This window comes from Pseudophryne corroboree, chromosome 10 (genome assembly GCF_028390025.1).
Source record: "Pseudophryne corroboree isolate aPseCor3 chromosome 10, aPseCor3.hap2, whole genome shotgun sequence".
Lineage (NCBI taxonomy): Eukaryota > Metazoa > Chordata > Amphibia > Anura > Myobatrachidae > Pseudophryne > Pseudophryne corroboree.
The window spans coordinates 104724266-104738695 of NC_086453.1; the positions used below are offsets into that span (position 1 = coordinate 104724266).

General features: G+C 48.5%; 1 protein-coding gene across 1 annotated transcript in view; it reads left to right on the forward strand.

Annotated features, from left to right (window-relative positions):
- Window positions 1-14430, forward strand: part of LOC134965061 (urotensin-2 receptor-like) — a 118508-nt gene that overhangs the window by 17120 nt on the left and 86958 nt on the right. Inside the window, exon 2 of the mRNA XM_063941630.1 lies at window positions 2190-2288. The gene's annotated coding sequence lies outside the window, so the exon portion shown is untranslated. The remainder of the gene's footprint in view (window positions 1-2189; window positions 2289-14430) is intronic.

Genomic DNA, 14430 nt, shown 5'->3' on the forward strand with positions numbered 1-14430 from the left:
CCGCCACCAACTATTACCTTTAGTAATTAGGTGGCGAGTGAAGCGAGCCACTGAACCCGAAGCGTGGCGAGCGAAGCGAGCCCACGAGGGTACTTTTCGGATACCCTGTTCGGCCGTAGCTCCTCCCCCTGGTGATGTGTCTCCTCCCCTAGGTACGTCACAAGGTCCCTTCTCCCACTCCGATATAGAACCAACCATTCTGTGAGGGAGAATGGGAGTCGAGTGCATGATGCCCACGTGGGGTGCGCCCGGCTCCCGTCTTTGCAGCTAGCGGAGTACCCGGCTCTCCTCCCTACCTGCCACCGCCGGGCGCGCACAGGTGATACACCTGGATCGCGTCACTGCCGCTGAAGGAGCACCGCCGGGCGCTTGGTTCCTGTACCTGCCGCCGCTGGAGCTGGTAGGCTTTAAAATTAAATGACAGTCTCCAGTATGTTCCTCTCCAACCCAGCGTCCCAATCCCCAGTCTGTCCCTTTCCCACTCTGCATCCTCTCCCACCCAGTGTCCCAGTCCCCAGTATGTCCCCCTCCCACTCTGCATCCTCTCCCACCCAGTGTCCCAGTCCCCAGTATGTCCCCGCCCCACTCTGCATCCTCTCCCACCCAGTGTCCCAATCCCTAGTCTGTCCCCTCCCACTGTGCATCCTCTCCCACCCAGTGTCCCAATCCCTAGTCTGTCCCTCTCCCACTCTGCGTCCTCTCCCACCCAGCGTCCCAATCCCTAGTCTGTCCCTCTCCCACTCTGCGTCCTCTCCCACCCAGTGTCCCAATCCCTAGTCTGTCCCTCTCCCACTCTGCGTCCTCTCCCACCCAGTGTCCCAATCCCTAGTCTGTCCCTCTCCCACTCTGCGTCCTCTCCCACCCAGTGTCCCAATCCCTAGTCTGTACCTCTCTCCAACCCTGCGTCCTCTCCCATCCAGTGTCCCAATCCCTAGTCTGTCCCTCTCCCTCTCTGCGTCCTCTCCCACCCAGTGTCCCAATCCCCAGTCTGTCCCTCTCCCACCCTGCGTCCTCTCCCACCCAGCGTCCCAATCCCCAGTATGTCCCTCTCCCACCCAGTGCCCCAGTCTGTCCCTCTCCCACCCAGTGCCCCAATCCCCAGTATGTCCCCCTCCCACTCTGCAACCTCTCCCACCCAGTGTCCAAATCCCCAGTATGTCCTCCTCCCACTCTACGTCCTCTCCCACCCAGCATCTCCCCCTTCCTCTGTCCCTCTATCCATTATGTCTTTCTCCCACCCTGCATCCCCCTCTCATCTAATGCCCCCGTCCTCCTCAGTCCCTTCCTCCACCATGTGTCCTCCCTCTCACCCAGTGCCTCTTAAGGACACCCGCCTTCTGATTGGCCACACCCCTTTTTCGGCATCTGCCCCAGTACACCCTCGAGTGGACACTACCCCTTTCAATTTTCCATACCCCCACTTCAAAATTCCCTCTTTGATCACTGTGTGTGTGTGTGTGTGTGTGTGTGTGTGTGTGTGTGTGTGTGTATGTATGTATGTATGTATGTATGTATGTATGTATGTATATATATATATATATATATATATATATACCTGGGCAGTTACCCCGGCACTCTCATTATCCGCTGCGGGATACGTCTTACTCCGGTGCCCTCCCCCGCCGGGGCTCCCTCCGGTATAGACAGTGGTTGAAGAAAGAGGCGGCACTCGGAGGCTGTACAATCAATGTGTATTGAAAAAAAGTGCAATCAACGTTTCGGGGACCAGTTCCCCCTTCTTCGGGATAAAGTGACAGAAGCTCCGACGAGGCGACAAGCTGGAAACGCTGGAAGGATTGTTTGCACGTGGAGGGGGGTGAGTACTGGGAATGTTATTTAAACACTAGTTTATGCACTGTCACTTTATCCTGAAGAAGGGGAACTGGTCCCCGAAACGTTGATTGCACTTTTTTTCAATACACATTGATTGTACAGCCTCCGAGTGCCGCCTCTTTCTTCAACCGCTATATATATATATATATATATATATATATATATATATTATGCACACACACACACACTGATAAGAAACCGTGTGGTGTGCTACGGGAGGAGGTCCATGGGGGGGTGACACCATGAGTTACCACACCGGGTGACACCAACCCTAGTGACGCCACTGCTTGTACATACATATGTTATCTTATGAAATGTATATAAAATAATAATTTCTGTTTCTCAATATTTTACAGAGAGGGATCCAAATGTCTCTGCTTCAGCTGGTATTCGCACATGTGTGGCCTGATGCACATTAGGCAAACTGAGTCCATATCCAGAAGTGACATATTAGCGTAAGTTATCACTTTATTTCTTCCCTTTGCCGGGGATATAGTCAAAAGGTCGATAATAACAATGTAGACATCACAATGTTGACAGTTCAATGTCAACAGTAAAAATGTCGACAGGCAATGTGTTAATATTAGGCTTACGCTGTGGGTGGGAAGGTTAGGAATAGGCTGCAGGGGTTAGGTTAGTGTTAGGCACTAGAGGGAGGGTTAGGGGTAAGGATTAGGGTTAGGAATAGGAGAGCAATACTCACCCAAATGCTGGGGGGATGGGAGAACTGACCTGGAAGTGATGGTCACTTTGCCACCGGAACCTGTAGGACACCGCTGGAGCCGCTGCAGCCGCAAGGAGATGTTACGTCACCAGTGGGACACCTGGGACAATATGACGACATTCTAACTGTGTACATGATGAATCATCATATCCAACCCCTATTCCGGGACGGACAATTATCGTAGCCCGTGTCCTGGCAGGGGACAGTCCACAAGGCTAATGATTAGTGACCTAAAACATAAACTTGACATATGGAATCTGTCTGCTATTAGTGATGAGAACACATTCCACTGTATCATCAGACAGGAGGGCTATGCAGGAGACAAACAGCATGGCGTCTGTGGAATGGGAACACGTTAATAAGGGTCAATTACAAACTACAAATGTTCTTTGCTCCTTTGTGGCAACATGTGGCTACTAGAGCAGTTACATTCGGCATTACAGTGACGTGCTCAGAGTTGTAGCCAGAATAGCCACATCTGCGGGGGCCATTGTTTGTAGCAGCCGATGGGAGAAGTTGGAAGGATTGGTGGTGGACTTGCTGAGTATGCATTCAGTATGAGCGCACCAACGTACAAACGAGAATTTATTTGGCGTGATGACGACGTTATTTAGATGAGATACAGTGGTGGAGACAGAATGTTCAGTGACATTTAATGCTTTTCCGATGGTGCACAGACTTTTTTTTACCCACAAAAAGACTTGATCGGTCTCCTCCCTGTGGTTTATATGGGACACATTTGTCATCTGTCAGTTACACTGTTCCAGTAAAGCCGGGGGAGGGGGAGCTTTACCCATTGTAATAAAACTGTGAAACACACAAAAGTGGCACATGTAATAAAGACACACTCACACTTGAAGCTAACGAGTAATGTTGTATGAGAGAAGTGACAAAATGTAAATAAATAAATGGGGTTCTCCTAAACTGTTATTAATGAGCTTTGACGTAAAATTTTCAGAGGTGTCCCCATCCTCCCTCTTGTGTGCCTACTCCTCCTCTTATGACCAGTCAGCACCATAAGCTTTCTATCGGCTGATGCGTGTCATTGGTGCATACAATCAATTATAACCAAACTCTCGTAAAAGAAGACACGGAGCCATAGATTTGGCAGAGAAACTGTTAGCAAATTTATTTAAGGCATAATTATTATTCATATTAGAGCTGTATTAAAAATGTATGGTGGCAAAGAAAGGACGGCCAGAAATCCCCAGTCTGCAATACTCAAACCACAACAACAAGCACTGCACGCGTAGATCGCCCAGTGTGCCCATATAACACCAGTATCATCACCAGTACCATAAATCAGAAGGTGTCAGAGTGCTGCAGCTAACTTATAGTCACGAGGGGAGCGCACCTCAAATCACCAATTGCACACGGACTGGTGAAACTGCCGTTATTTCCCACCACAGCAAGGCTCTGCACAACAGCAACCGCTGCACCGCCACCATACGACCTAAAACAAATAAATCCATAGTCCCAAAACAGATCCTCAACAATGTACCCCGTCTGCCCAGTACATATTTCTGAAACGGCACATACCTCTCAAGTGGGGAACTACGCCCCCTGTATTTGCTAACGCAAACTTTGCTACCACGGTGTCAGGAATCAGCATTCAGTGATGTCTCACTTATCGGTGCGCTGGTGTGCAGGCTTCCGGAGGTCCCGGCCCCAGTCTGCGGCTGTATGAGCATCCTGTCTGCGGAGCGCAGTACCCACTATTGTGGTGAACCCCTGAAGTCCATTCTGCGGGTGCCCTCCTGTGTACTGGCCATCTGCACAGCATGGGCGCCGCCATGACACTTGCAGTCAGCTGACCAGAGAGCAACCAATCCTGCGCTGTGATTGCTCACATGATCCAAGTATCCAATGACTGCCGACCAGGGGGTATAAGTCCAGAGCATCGGCTCAGTCTCATCACCTTGGACAATGTGTTGCATTGCTGCATAGTGTCTCCTGTGATCTCCTATTATCTCCTATTATCTCCTTTATACTTTTTCAACTTTATTTAATAACATTGTTTTTTAAAAATTTATTTTAACGCTTTTGAAGGGAAAAATTGTCAGTTAAGTGGTTAATACAACCACTTCATATGTGTTTCAAGTTGTCTCCTGCTTAACCTTGCTTGGTTGTGGACTTTGCAATAGAAACTGACTGTGTGGAGCAGTGATGGCTAACCTTGACACTCCAGCTGTTGTTGAACTACACATCCCAGCATGCCCTGCTACAGTATTGCTATTCGGCCATGCTAAAACTGATGCATACTTACCGACTTCTGGGCTGCTCTCTCCGGGAGAGAGCAGCCCGTCGGCTCAGCAGGGGGGGCTGGCAGTCAGGTGACGCGCAAGGGGGGCGGTCCGGAGGCGGAACGGGGGCGGGCCGGAGGCGGAACGGCGCGTGGCTTCTGGATCGCGTCATTTAAGCTACGCACCCGCTGTGTAATGCCGCGATTACCGGCATTATACAGCAGGGGGCGTGGTTACGATGACGCGATTCAACAAGAATCGCGTCATCGCCTGCCCGGACCGCCCACTTTACTCGTTAAGTGGGCGGCGGGCAGGGGGTGAACCTCGTAAATCGGGAGACTTGCCTGCTCTTCCGGGGGGCCGGGAGGGTCACCCGTTTTTCGGGAGCCTCCCGGCCATTCCGGGAGGGTAGGCAAGTATGCATCACTGGTGTGGAGTATCGTTGCTGGTTTCCAAACCAACTGCGGGAGTGATCACCATCTGATTGCTATACTAGTTTCCAGACTAAATCATCGCCTGTATTTCATTGCCTAAGTACTGCACTGGTTTCCAGACCAGCTAAATACCTGTGACTGTTTATTCAGGGTCTGGGACTCAGGATCGACACCAATTGGACACAAGGTCGACATGGACACAAGGTCGACAGGAACAAGGTCGACATGGGAAAAGGTCGACATGAGTTTTTTTTTTGTTTCGTTTTTTTGGTGTCGTTTTCTTCGTAGAGTGACCGGGAACCCCAATTAGTGCACCGCATCCCCTCGCCATGCTTCAAGCATGGTGCCTTCGTTCCGCTACCACTTCGCTCGGCACAGATTACCGTTCCAATCGTAGTCCACGTGGATCGTGAAGTATGAAAAGGTTCCAAAAAAGAAAAAAATCGTGAAAAACTCATGTCGACCTTTTTCCATGTCGACCTTGTTCCTGTCGACCTTTTGTCCATGTCGACCAATTGGCGTCGACCTAGGGTTTGTCGACCTTTTTGCTGTCGATCTGGAGTCCGGATACCGTTTATTCATCATTGTCAGCATTCCATGTACCATCCATCCCAAGTTACCATCTGCTTTAATTACTGTATATATTCGTGAACATATAATATCATTGCGCACATGCGCAGGAATCTCTTACAGCCTCCTCGGTTTCTCCATTGCACCACCACTGACCCACTAGTGCCCCCTCTGGGGACAAACATAACCACAGATCTGACACACGCAATCTATCTTATTCCGGGCCTTGTAAATGTCTAACACCATAACAGGCCTGACATGGGACAATGTAATCCCAGACTATCTAATACGAAGACCAGGCTCCCAAGACCATTGACAAATAATGAAATATGGAGCGCACAACATAGATAGTGGGAACCTTCTTAAAATTGTTATCACCAAAAATGTATTAAACGAATATGTGGAACTCTATAAATGCTGAAAACTAGCTGTACCCATAGCGGTATGAAGGAAAGCTACTGAATACCCTTGGAGCCCAACCACCGCCCCATGTCGGCTCTTGTAATCACCGGTGCTCTCCCTGAGTCAATAACATTTGCCGCCCAGAATACACGGGAGTGACCTATATTGCAACGTACTTGGGGATGCCCACGTGGTACTAAAGAAGGGGGAGGAAAGGTATTAACATATCATTAATAATGTGTTTTGTGAACTCGTATGGGAACAAGGATATTACACCTAGCGCACCCTGCTCTGCGGGCTTGGCCGCGGGGATGGCATGCTGCCGCGCCCCAGCTTTGCAACATTGAGAGATGGATGAGTGCTCCCACGATGCATGCAGAGGTGCCGCCAAAGTATACTGGTGACCTTGTGCACAGGAAGCGTTATTACAAGCAAAACCTTTCCCGCCAGACGACCGTTGGGTGCTGCGGATAGGAAACTGAATGCTAATTGCGAGATGAAGGTACTTGATAACCTTCATGTGCAGCAATGTGCGCGTCTGGGGATAGCAAGCTGCGCAACACTGCAAAAAAAACGCTCGCCATTATCGTGCTTAAATGCTTCTATGCCAATGGCCCTCTTTCCTCCTGGATTTGAAGGACTTTTTGTCATTGTGCCAACCCAAACATGTCCAAGTAATCACCTTTACAGATTTGTTCGACAAGTCTCCCTCCAAACACGCAATACTGCAGCATTCTTGCAATGTACACCGGCTAAGTCAGTGTCATTTTGTACTGATTATTGCGCTTTGTGCGCGTGACACAGACTGGAGGGGCGCATGGCCTCGCATTTAGTGTGCCTGGTCACTCGTTTTCGCACCTTATCTGCACTGTCAGCCTGCAACCCCAAGGAGCGCAGAGAATGAGGCAAGGAGCTGGACCCCGAGAGAGAAACACCTGACGTTTTGGATGCATCGGTTGCGGCTGTAAATGCATCAGCATCCACATCCTGCTGACCGTCTTTCCTTGCAACGGAACCTGCAAAAGATGGAAACACCTACTCTTCGACCTTTACAGCCTGTGTATTACAGAAACATTTGCGCAGGGCACGGGAGATGTAGCCATGTAGTTATTGTTTGCTGCCCTCCAACCGGGGCTAACCCTCTAGACTAAAACAACATTAGGCTGGTACGCGCCTGGGGCGTTACTTCCTGCTGGGCTAATGGGTGAAAGTGCTGCTGCAATGGGGTCTGAAACAGTCAGAAAGGGAGGAAACTGTTGCTAACGCAGTCAAGGCAGCTAAACTGATGCAGGGTCCGGCTGACTGGATGTAGGTCAGCACCGATGTAGGTACAAACAGGGGTATGTGCTGCATGCCAAATCCCCCCCCCCTCCCCCCCCGGGCCCAAGAGGGTGATTTATCAGAGAGGACAGGGCTGCCCGTCACAAGGGTAGTGAAATGATGTGAGGAGGGGAATGGAGGCAGTAGAAAGCCATGGACTGTGGTCCGGATGGCCTGATGCAAGCCCAGCGCCGCTGTAGGGAAAACCTGGGTTATGCACTGCATGCCAAAACTCCCACAGGGTCTGCAAGGGTAATGTATCAGTGAGGACAGGGCTGCTGAGAGGCATATAGTGTGAGGAGCAGGGTACTTCAGCTGTGCAGCGTGTATAAGTAGATGGTGACGTGTAATTAAGTACTGCATATTGGGGGTCATTCTGAGTTGATCGCTCGCTAGCAGTTTTTAGCAGCCGTGCAAACGCTATGCCGCCGCCCACTGGTAGTGTATTTTAGCTTAGCAGAAGTGCGAACGGTTGTATCACAGAGCGCCTGCAAAAAATTTTTTGTGTAGTTTCAGAGTAGCTCAAAACATACTCGATCACTTCAGACTATTCAGTTCCGGATTTGACGTCACACACCCACCCAGCCACGCCTGCGTTTTCCCTGGCACGCCTGTGTTTTTCCGAACACTCCTTGAAAACGGTCAGTTGACACCCAGAAACGCCCCCTTCATGTCAATCACTCTGCGGCAACCAGTGCGACTGAAATGCATCGCTAGACCCTGTGCAAAACTGCATCGTTCGTTGTGCCGTATGTCGCGCGTGCGTGCCATTTTTTAGCCTGATCGCTGTGCTGCAAACAAATGCAGCTAGCGATCAACTTGGAATGACCCCCATTATATACCGTTATGCCGCATGCACCAATATACACCCAAAGCGATGCAATCCCTGTAGGCAAGAAACCCCTATGGGGATACTGATTGAAGCCCCGGATGCATGTATACTTATCTCGGCAGGGTATTGTTGCCTCATAACTGAAGACCGCACCCACTCACCCTGGACCTAACCTTAAGGGCTGCCTGCTGCTGCGATAAAGCATGTGGTGCAGACCTAAGCCTGACTTAGTAGTTAGTACTGGTTGGCATATAAACTGTATAACTTTAAAGTACACATACGGCTGTTTACACTGTGTGAAGGTAATGAATGCTATGTAAAAATGAAGAGGAAATTATATAAATGATAGTTTCCTTGCATTTCCCCAGTGCCAAACCGCCGGTGAAGGAAACTGGACACCCGGAGGAAACACAAGCCTATACTGGGAAAAACAGGATTTTAATTACCTATCGGTAAAGCCTTTTCTCATAGTCCGTAGAGGATACTGGGAATCTATTTAGCACCATGGGGTATAGACGGGTCCACTAGGAGCCATGTCCACTTTAAGAATTTAATATTATGCGCTGGCTCCTCCCTCTATACCCCTCCTACCAGACTCAGTCTAGGAAACTGTGCCCGAGGAGACTGACATACTTTAAGAGAAGGATATAACAGGATAGTGGTGAGATTCCGAACCAGCACACACAAACAAGAGGAAAGCCATGCTAACCAAACCTGAAACAGGAACAGCAACAGCTAAACCAAACATCAATACTTAATCAAGTAACAGCGCAGGAAGTACGAAGCACTGGGCGGGCGCACAGTATCCTCTATGGACTATGAGAAAAGGATTTACATGTAGGTAATTAAAATCCTATTTTCTCTTACATCCTAGAGGATACTGGGAATCCATTTAGTTCCATGGGGAAGTACCAAAGCTCCCAAACCAGGTGGGAGAGTGCTGAGGTTCCTGCAGAACTGATTGACCGAACTAAAGGTCCTCAGAGGCCAAAGTATCAAACTTGTAGAACTTAGCAAACGTGTTCGAACCCGACCAAGTAGCTGCTCGGCAGAGCTGTAAAGCCGAGACACCTCAAGCGGCCGCCCAAGAAGAACCCATTGACCTAGTAGAGAAGGCCTGTACAGATTTTGGAACCGGCAATCCTGCCGTGGAATAAGCATGCTGGATAGTGAGCCTGATCCAGCGTGCAATGGACTGCTTTGAAGCAGGACACCCAATTTTATTGGGATGATAAAGAACAAACAGCGAGTCCGATTTTCTGTGACGAGCTGTTCGCATTACATACACCTTCAAAGCCCTCACAACATGTGTATGATTGCAACTGCGAGAAGCCTAACAAGTAAAATGGGGGAATTAGAGACAATTGCACTTAATGACCAATATGACATAATAGGCATTACAGAGACATGGTTTGACAATACTCACGACTGGGCGGTAAACATTGAGGGGTACACCCTGTTCAGGAGAGATAGGACTAATAAAAAGGGAAGTGGTGTTTGTCTCTATGTTAAACCATTCTTAAAACCATATTTAAAGGAGTTCATTTACGAGGGGACTGGAGATAACGTGGAGGCATTATGGGTTGAGATTTTGAGTGGAGGTAAAGATACAAAAAAGCTTTTAATAGGGACATGCTATAAACCGCCAGATATTAGTGTGGCTGACGAATCGCAAATCTTGCAGAAAAACGAAAAAGCTACAGGTATGGGGGAACGTCATTATTGTTGGGGACTTTAATTTCCCGGACATAAACTGGAACACAGAAACAGTAAATACAGCTAGGGGAAACAGGTTCTTAAACATGCTAAAAGATCATTACTTGTCCCAGGTAATCGGGGAACCAACTAGGCAAGGGGGCTATACTGGACCTAGTACTAACTAATAATGAGGAAATAATAACAAATACTAAAGTAGGGGAGACCCTAGGAAATAGCGATCACAATATGATTACATTGGATATCAGGTTCCAAAAACAACAATATAAGGGTTTAACTAAGACTTTTAACTTTAGGAAAGAAAATTTCACATTGCTGAAACAAGCAATGAAGGACATCAATTGGGAAATTGTAATTCATGGTAAGAATACTGCTGAAATGTGGGACGTTTTTACAAGTGCGCTCAATAAGTACACTCATTTATATTTTCCCAAAGTCAACAAAAACAGAAGTAGGAAATTCAAACCGGTGTGGCTTAATAAGAGGGTCAAGGAACAAATGGATAAAAAAAAGGCCTGCTTTCAAAGCATTTAAGTCGACGGAATGGTGGAATCATTCCAGTTCTACAAGGAATGTAACAAAAAACGCAAAAAAGCAATCAGAGCAGCTAAAATAGAAAACGAAAAACAAATTGCAAAGGAGAATAAAACAAACCCCAAAAAGTTCTTTAAGTATATAAATGGTAAAAGGTTAAAAAGGGAGAATATTGAGCCTTTAAAGGGCGAGTTGGATGTCTTGATTAATGATGATAAGGAAAAAGCGGATCTAGTCAATAAATTCTTTTCATCAGTATTCACGAAAGAGGACAGGTTGACAAGAGTAGAGCATAACATAAACTATAATAACGACCCATTGCTTGGTACTTGGTTAAACGAGGGAGTAGTCCGGGAGAGACTAAGTAAAATTAAGATAAATAAATCTCCTGGGCCGGATGGACTCCACCCCAGGGTTCTTATGGAACTCAACGTAGAGATATTGAAACCTCTATATCTGATTTTCAGCCAGTCAATTAGATTAGGAATGATACCAAAGGACTGGCGTATAGCAGAGGTAGTCCCAATATTTAAAAAGGGTAGTAAAGCGCTCCCCGGGAAATATAGACCGGTAAGTTTGACATCTATAGTGGGGAAAATACTAGAAGGTATATTAAGGGATAGCATACTAGAGTACTTGGATACCTCCAAGGTTATTACTAGGAATCCGCATGGCTTTGTGAAGGACAGGTCATGTCAAACTAACTTAATAAGCTTCTACGAGAAAGTGAGCGATAATATTGATCAGGGTCAAGCAGTGGATGTGATCTTTTTGGACTTCGCTAAGGCCTTTGACAAAGTTCCACACAGGAGACTAATTCTCAAACTAAGAGATTGGAGTAGAAAAATAAGATTTTACTCACCAGTAAATCTATTTCTCGTAGTCCGTAGTGGATGCTGGGGACTCCGTAAGGACCATGGGGAATAGACGGGCTCCGCAGGAGACTGGGCACTCTAAAGAAAGATTTAGTACTACCTGGTGTGCACTGGCTACTCCATCTATGCCCCTCCTCCAGACCTCAGTTAAGGAAACTGTGCCCGGAAGAGCTGACATTACCAGGAAAGGATTTTGGAATCCAGGGTAAGACTCATACCAGCCACACCAATCACACCGTATAACTCGAGATAAACTTACCCAGTTAACAGTATGAACAACAAACAAGCATCACTCAACTGATGCCACATAACATAACCCTTTAGTAAGCAATAACTATATACACGTATTGCAGAAAGTCCGCACTTGGGACGGGCGCCCAGCATCCACTACGGACTACGAGAAATAGATTTACCGGTGAGTAAAATCATATTTTCTCTAACGTCCTAGTGGATGCTGGGGACTCCGTAAGGACCATGGGGATTATACCAAAGCTCCCAAACGGGCGGGAGAGTGCGGATGACTCTGCAGCACCGAATGGGCAAACTCAAGGTCCTCCTCAGCCAGGGTATCAAACTTGTAGAACTTTGCAAATGTGTTTGAACCCGACCAAGTAGCAGCTCGGCAAAGCTGTAATGCCGAGACCCCTCGGGCAGCCGCCCAAGAAGAGCCCACCTTCCTTGTGGAGTGGGCTTTCACTGATTTTGGATGCGGCAATCCTGCCGCAGAATGAGCCTGCTGAATCGTGTTACAGATCCAGCACGCAATAGTTTGTTTTGAAGCAGGAGCACCCAGCTTGTTGGATGCATACAGGATAAACAGCGAGTCAGTCTTCCTGACTCCAGCCGTTCTGTTAACATAAATCTTCAAAGCCCGGACCACGTCCAGCAACTTGGAATCCTCCAAGTCACGAGTAGCCGCAGGCACCACAATAGGTTGGTTCAAATGAAAAGATGACACCACCTTTGGTAGAAATTGCGGACGAGTCCGCAATTCTGCCCTATACATATGGAAAACCAGATAGGGGCTTTTACATGACAAAGCCGCCAATTCTGACACACGCCTAGCCGAAGCTAAGGCCAACAGCATGACCACTTTCCTCGTGAGATACTTTAGCTCCACGGTCTTAAGTGGCTCACACCAGTGGGATTTCAGGAAACTCAACACCACGTTAAGATCCCAAGGTGCCACTGGTGGCACAAAAGGGGGCTGAATATGCAGCACTCCCTTAACAAACGTCTGAAGCTCAGGCAGTGAAGCCAGTTCTTTTTGGAAGAAAATGGATAGGGCCGAAATCTGGACCTTTATGGACCCTAATTTCAGGCCCATAGTCACTCCTGACTGTAGGAAGTGCAGGAATCGACCCAGCTGAAATTCCTCTGTAGGGGCCTTCCTGGCCTCACACCAAGCAACATATTTTCGCCATATACGGTGATAATGCTTTGCTGTCACATCCTTCCTAGCCTTAATCAGCGTAGGAATAACTTCATCCGGAATGCCTTTTTCCGCTAGGATCCGGCGTTCAACCGCCATGCCGTTAAACGCAGCCGCGGTAAGTCTTGGAACAGACAGGGCCCTTGTTGTAACAGGTCCTGTCTGAGAGGCAGAGGCCACGGGTCCTCTGTGAGCATTTCTTGCAATTTCGGGTACCAAGTCCTTCTTGGCCAATCTGGAACAATGAGTATTGTTCTCACTCCTCTTTTTCTTACAATTCTCAGCACCTTTGGTATGAGAGGAAGAGGAGGAAACACATAGACCGACTGGAACACCCACGGTGTTACTAGTGCGTCCACAGCTATCGCCTGAGGGTCCCTTGACCTGGCGCAATATCTTTTTAGCTTTTTGTTGAGACGGGACGCCATCATGTCCACCTGTGGCAGTTCCCATCGATTTGCAATCTGCGTGAAGACTTCTTGATGAAGTCCCCACTCTCCCGGGTGGAGGTCGTGCCTGCTGAGGAAGTCTGCTTCCCAGTTGTCCACTCCCGGAATGAACACTGCTGACAGTGCTAGTACGTGATTCTCCGCCCAACGAAGAATCCTTGTGGCTTCTGCCATTGCCACTCTGCTTCTTGTGCCGCCCTGGCGGTTCACATGGGCCACTGCCGTGATGTCTGACTGAATCAGCACTGGTTGGTTTCGAAGCAGAGGCTCCGCTTGACTCAGGGCGTTGTATATGGCCCTTAGTTCCAGGATATTGATGTGCAGACAAGTCTCCTGACTTGACCACAGCCCCTGGAAGTTTCTTCCTTGAGTGACTGCCCCCCATCCTCGGAGTCTTGCATCCGTGGTCACCAGGACCCAGTCCAGTATGCCGAACCTGCGGCCCTCGAGGAGGTGAGCACTTTGCAGCCACCACAGAAGAGACACCCTGGCCCTGGGGGAAAGGGGGATCAGCCGATGCATCTGAAGATGCGATCCGGACCACTTGTCCAACAGATCCCACTGAAAGATCCTCGCATGGAACCTGCCGAAGGGAATGGCTTCGTATGACGCCACCATCTTTCCCAGGACTCGCGTGCAGTGATGCACCGCTACCTGTTTTGGTTTTAGGAGGCCTCTGACCAGAGTCACGAGCTCCTGAGCCTTCTCCTCCGGGAGAAACACCTTTTTCTGGTTTGTGTCCAGAATCATGCCCAGGAAGGGCAGACGCGTCATAGGAATCAGCTGCGACTTTGGAATATTCAGAATCCAGCCGTGCTGTTGCAACACTTCCTGAGAGAGTGCTACGCTGATCAGCAACCACTCCCTGGACCTCGCCTTTATGAGGAGATCGTCCAAGTATGGGATAATCGTAACCCCTTGCTTCCGAAGGAGCACCATCTTTTCCGCCATCACCTTGGTAAATATTCTCGGTGCCGTGGACAGGCCAAACGGCAACGTCTGGAATTGGTAATGACAGTCCTGTACCACAAACCTGAGGTACTCCTGATGAGGTGGATGAATGGGG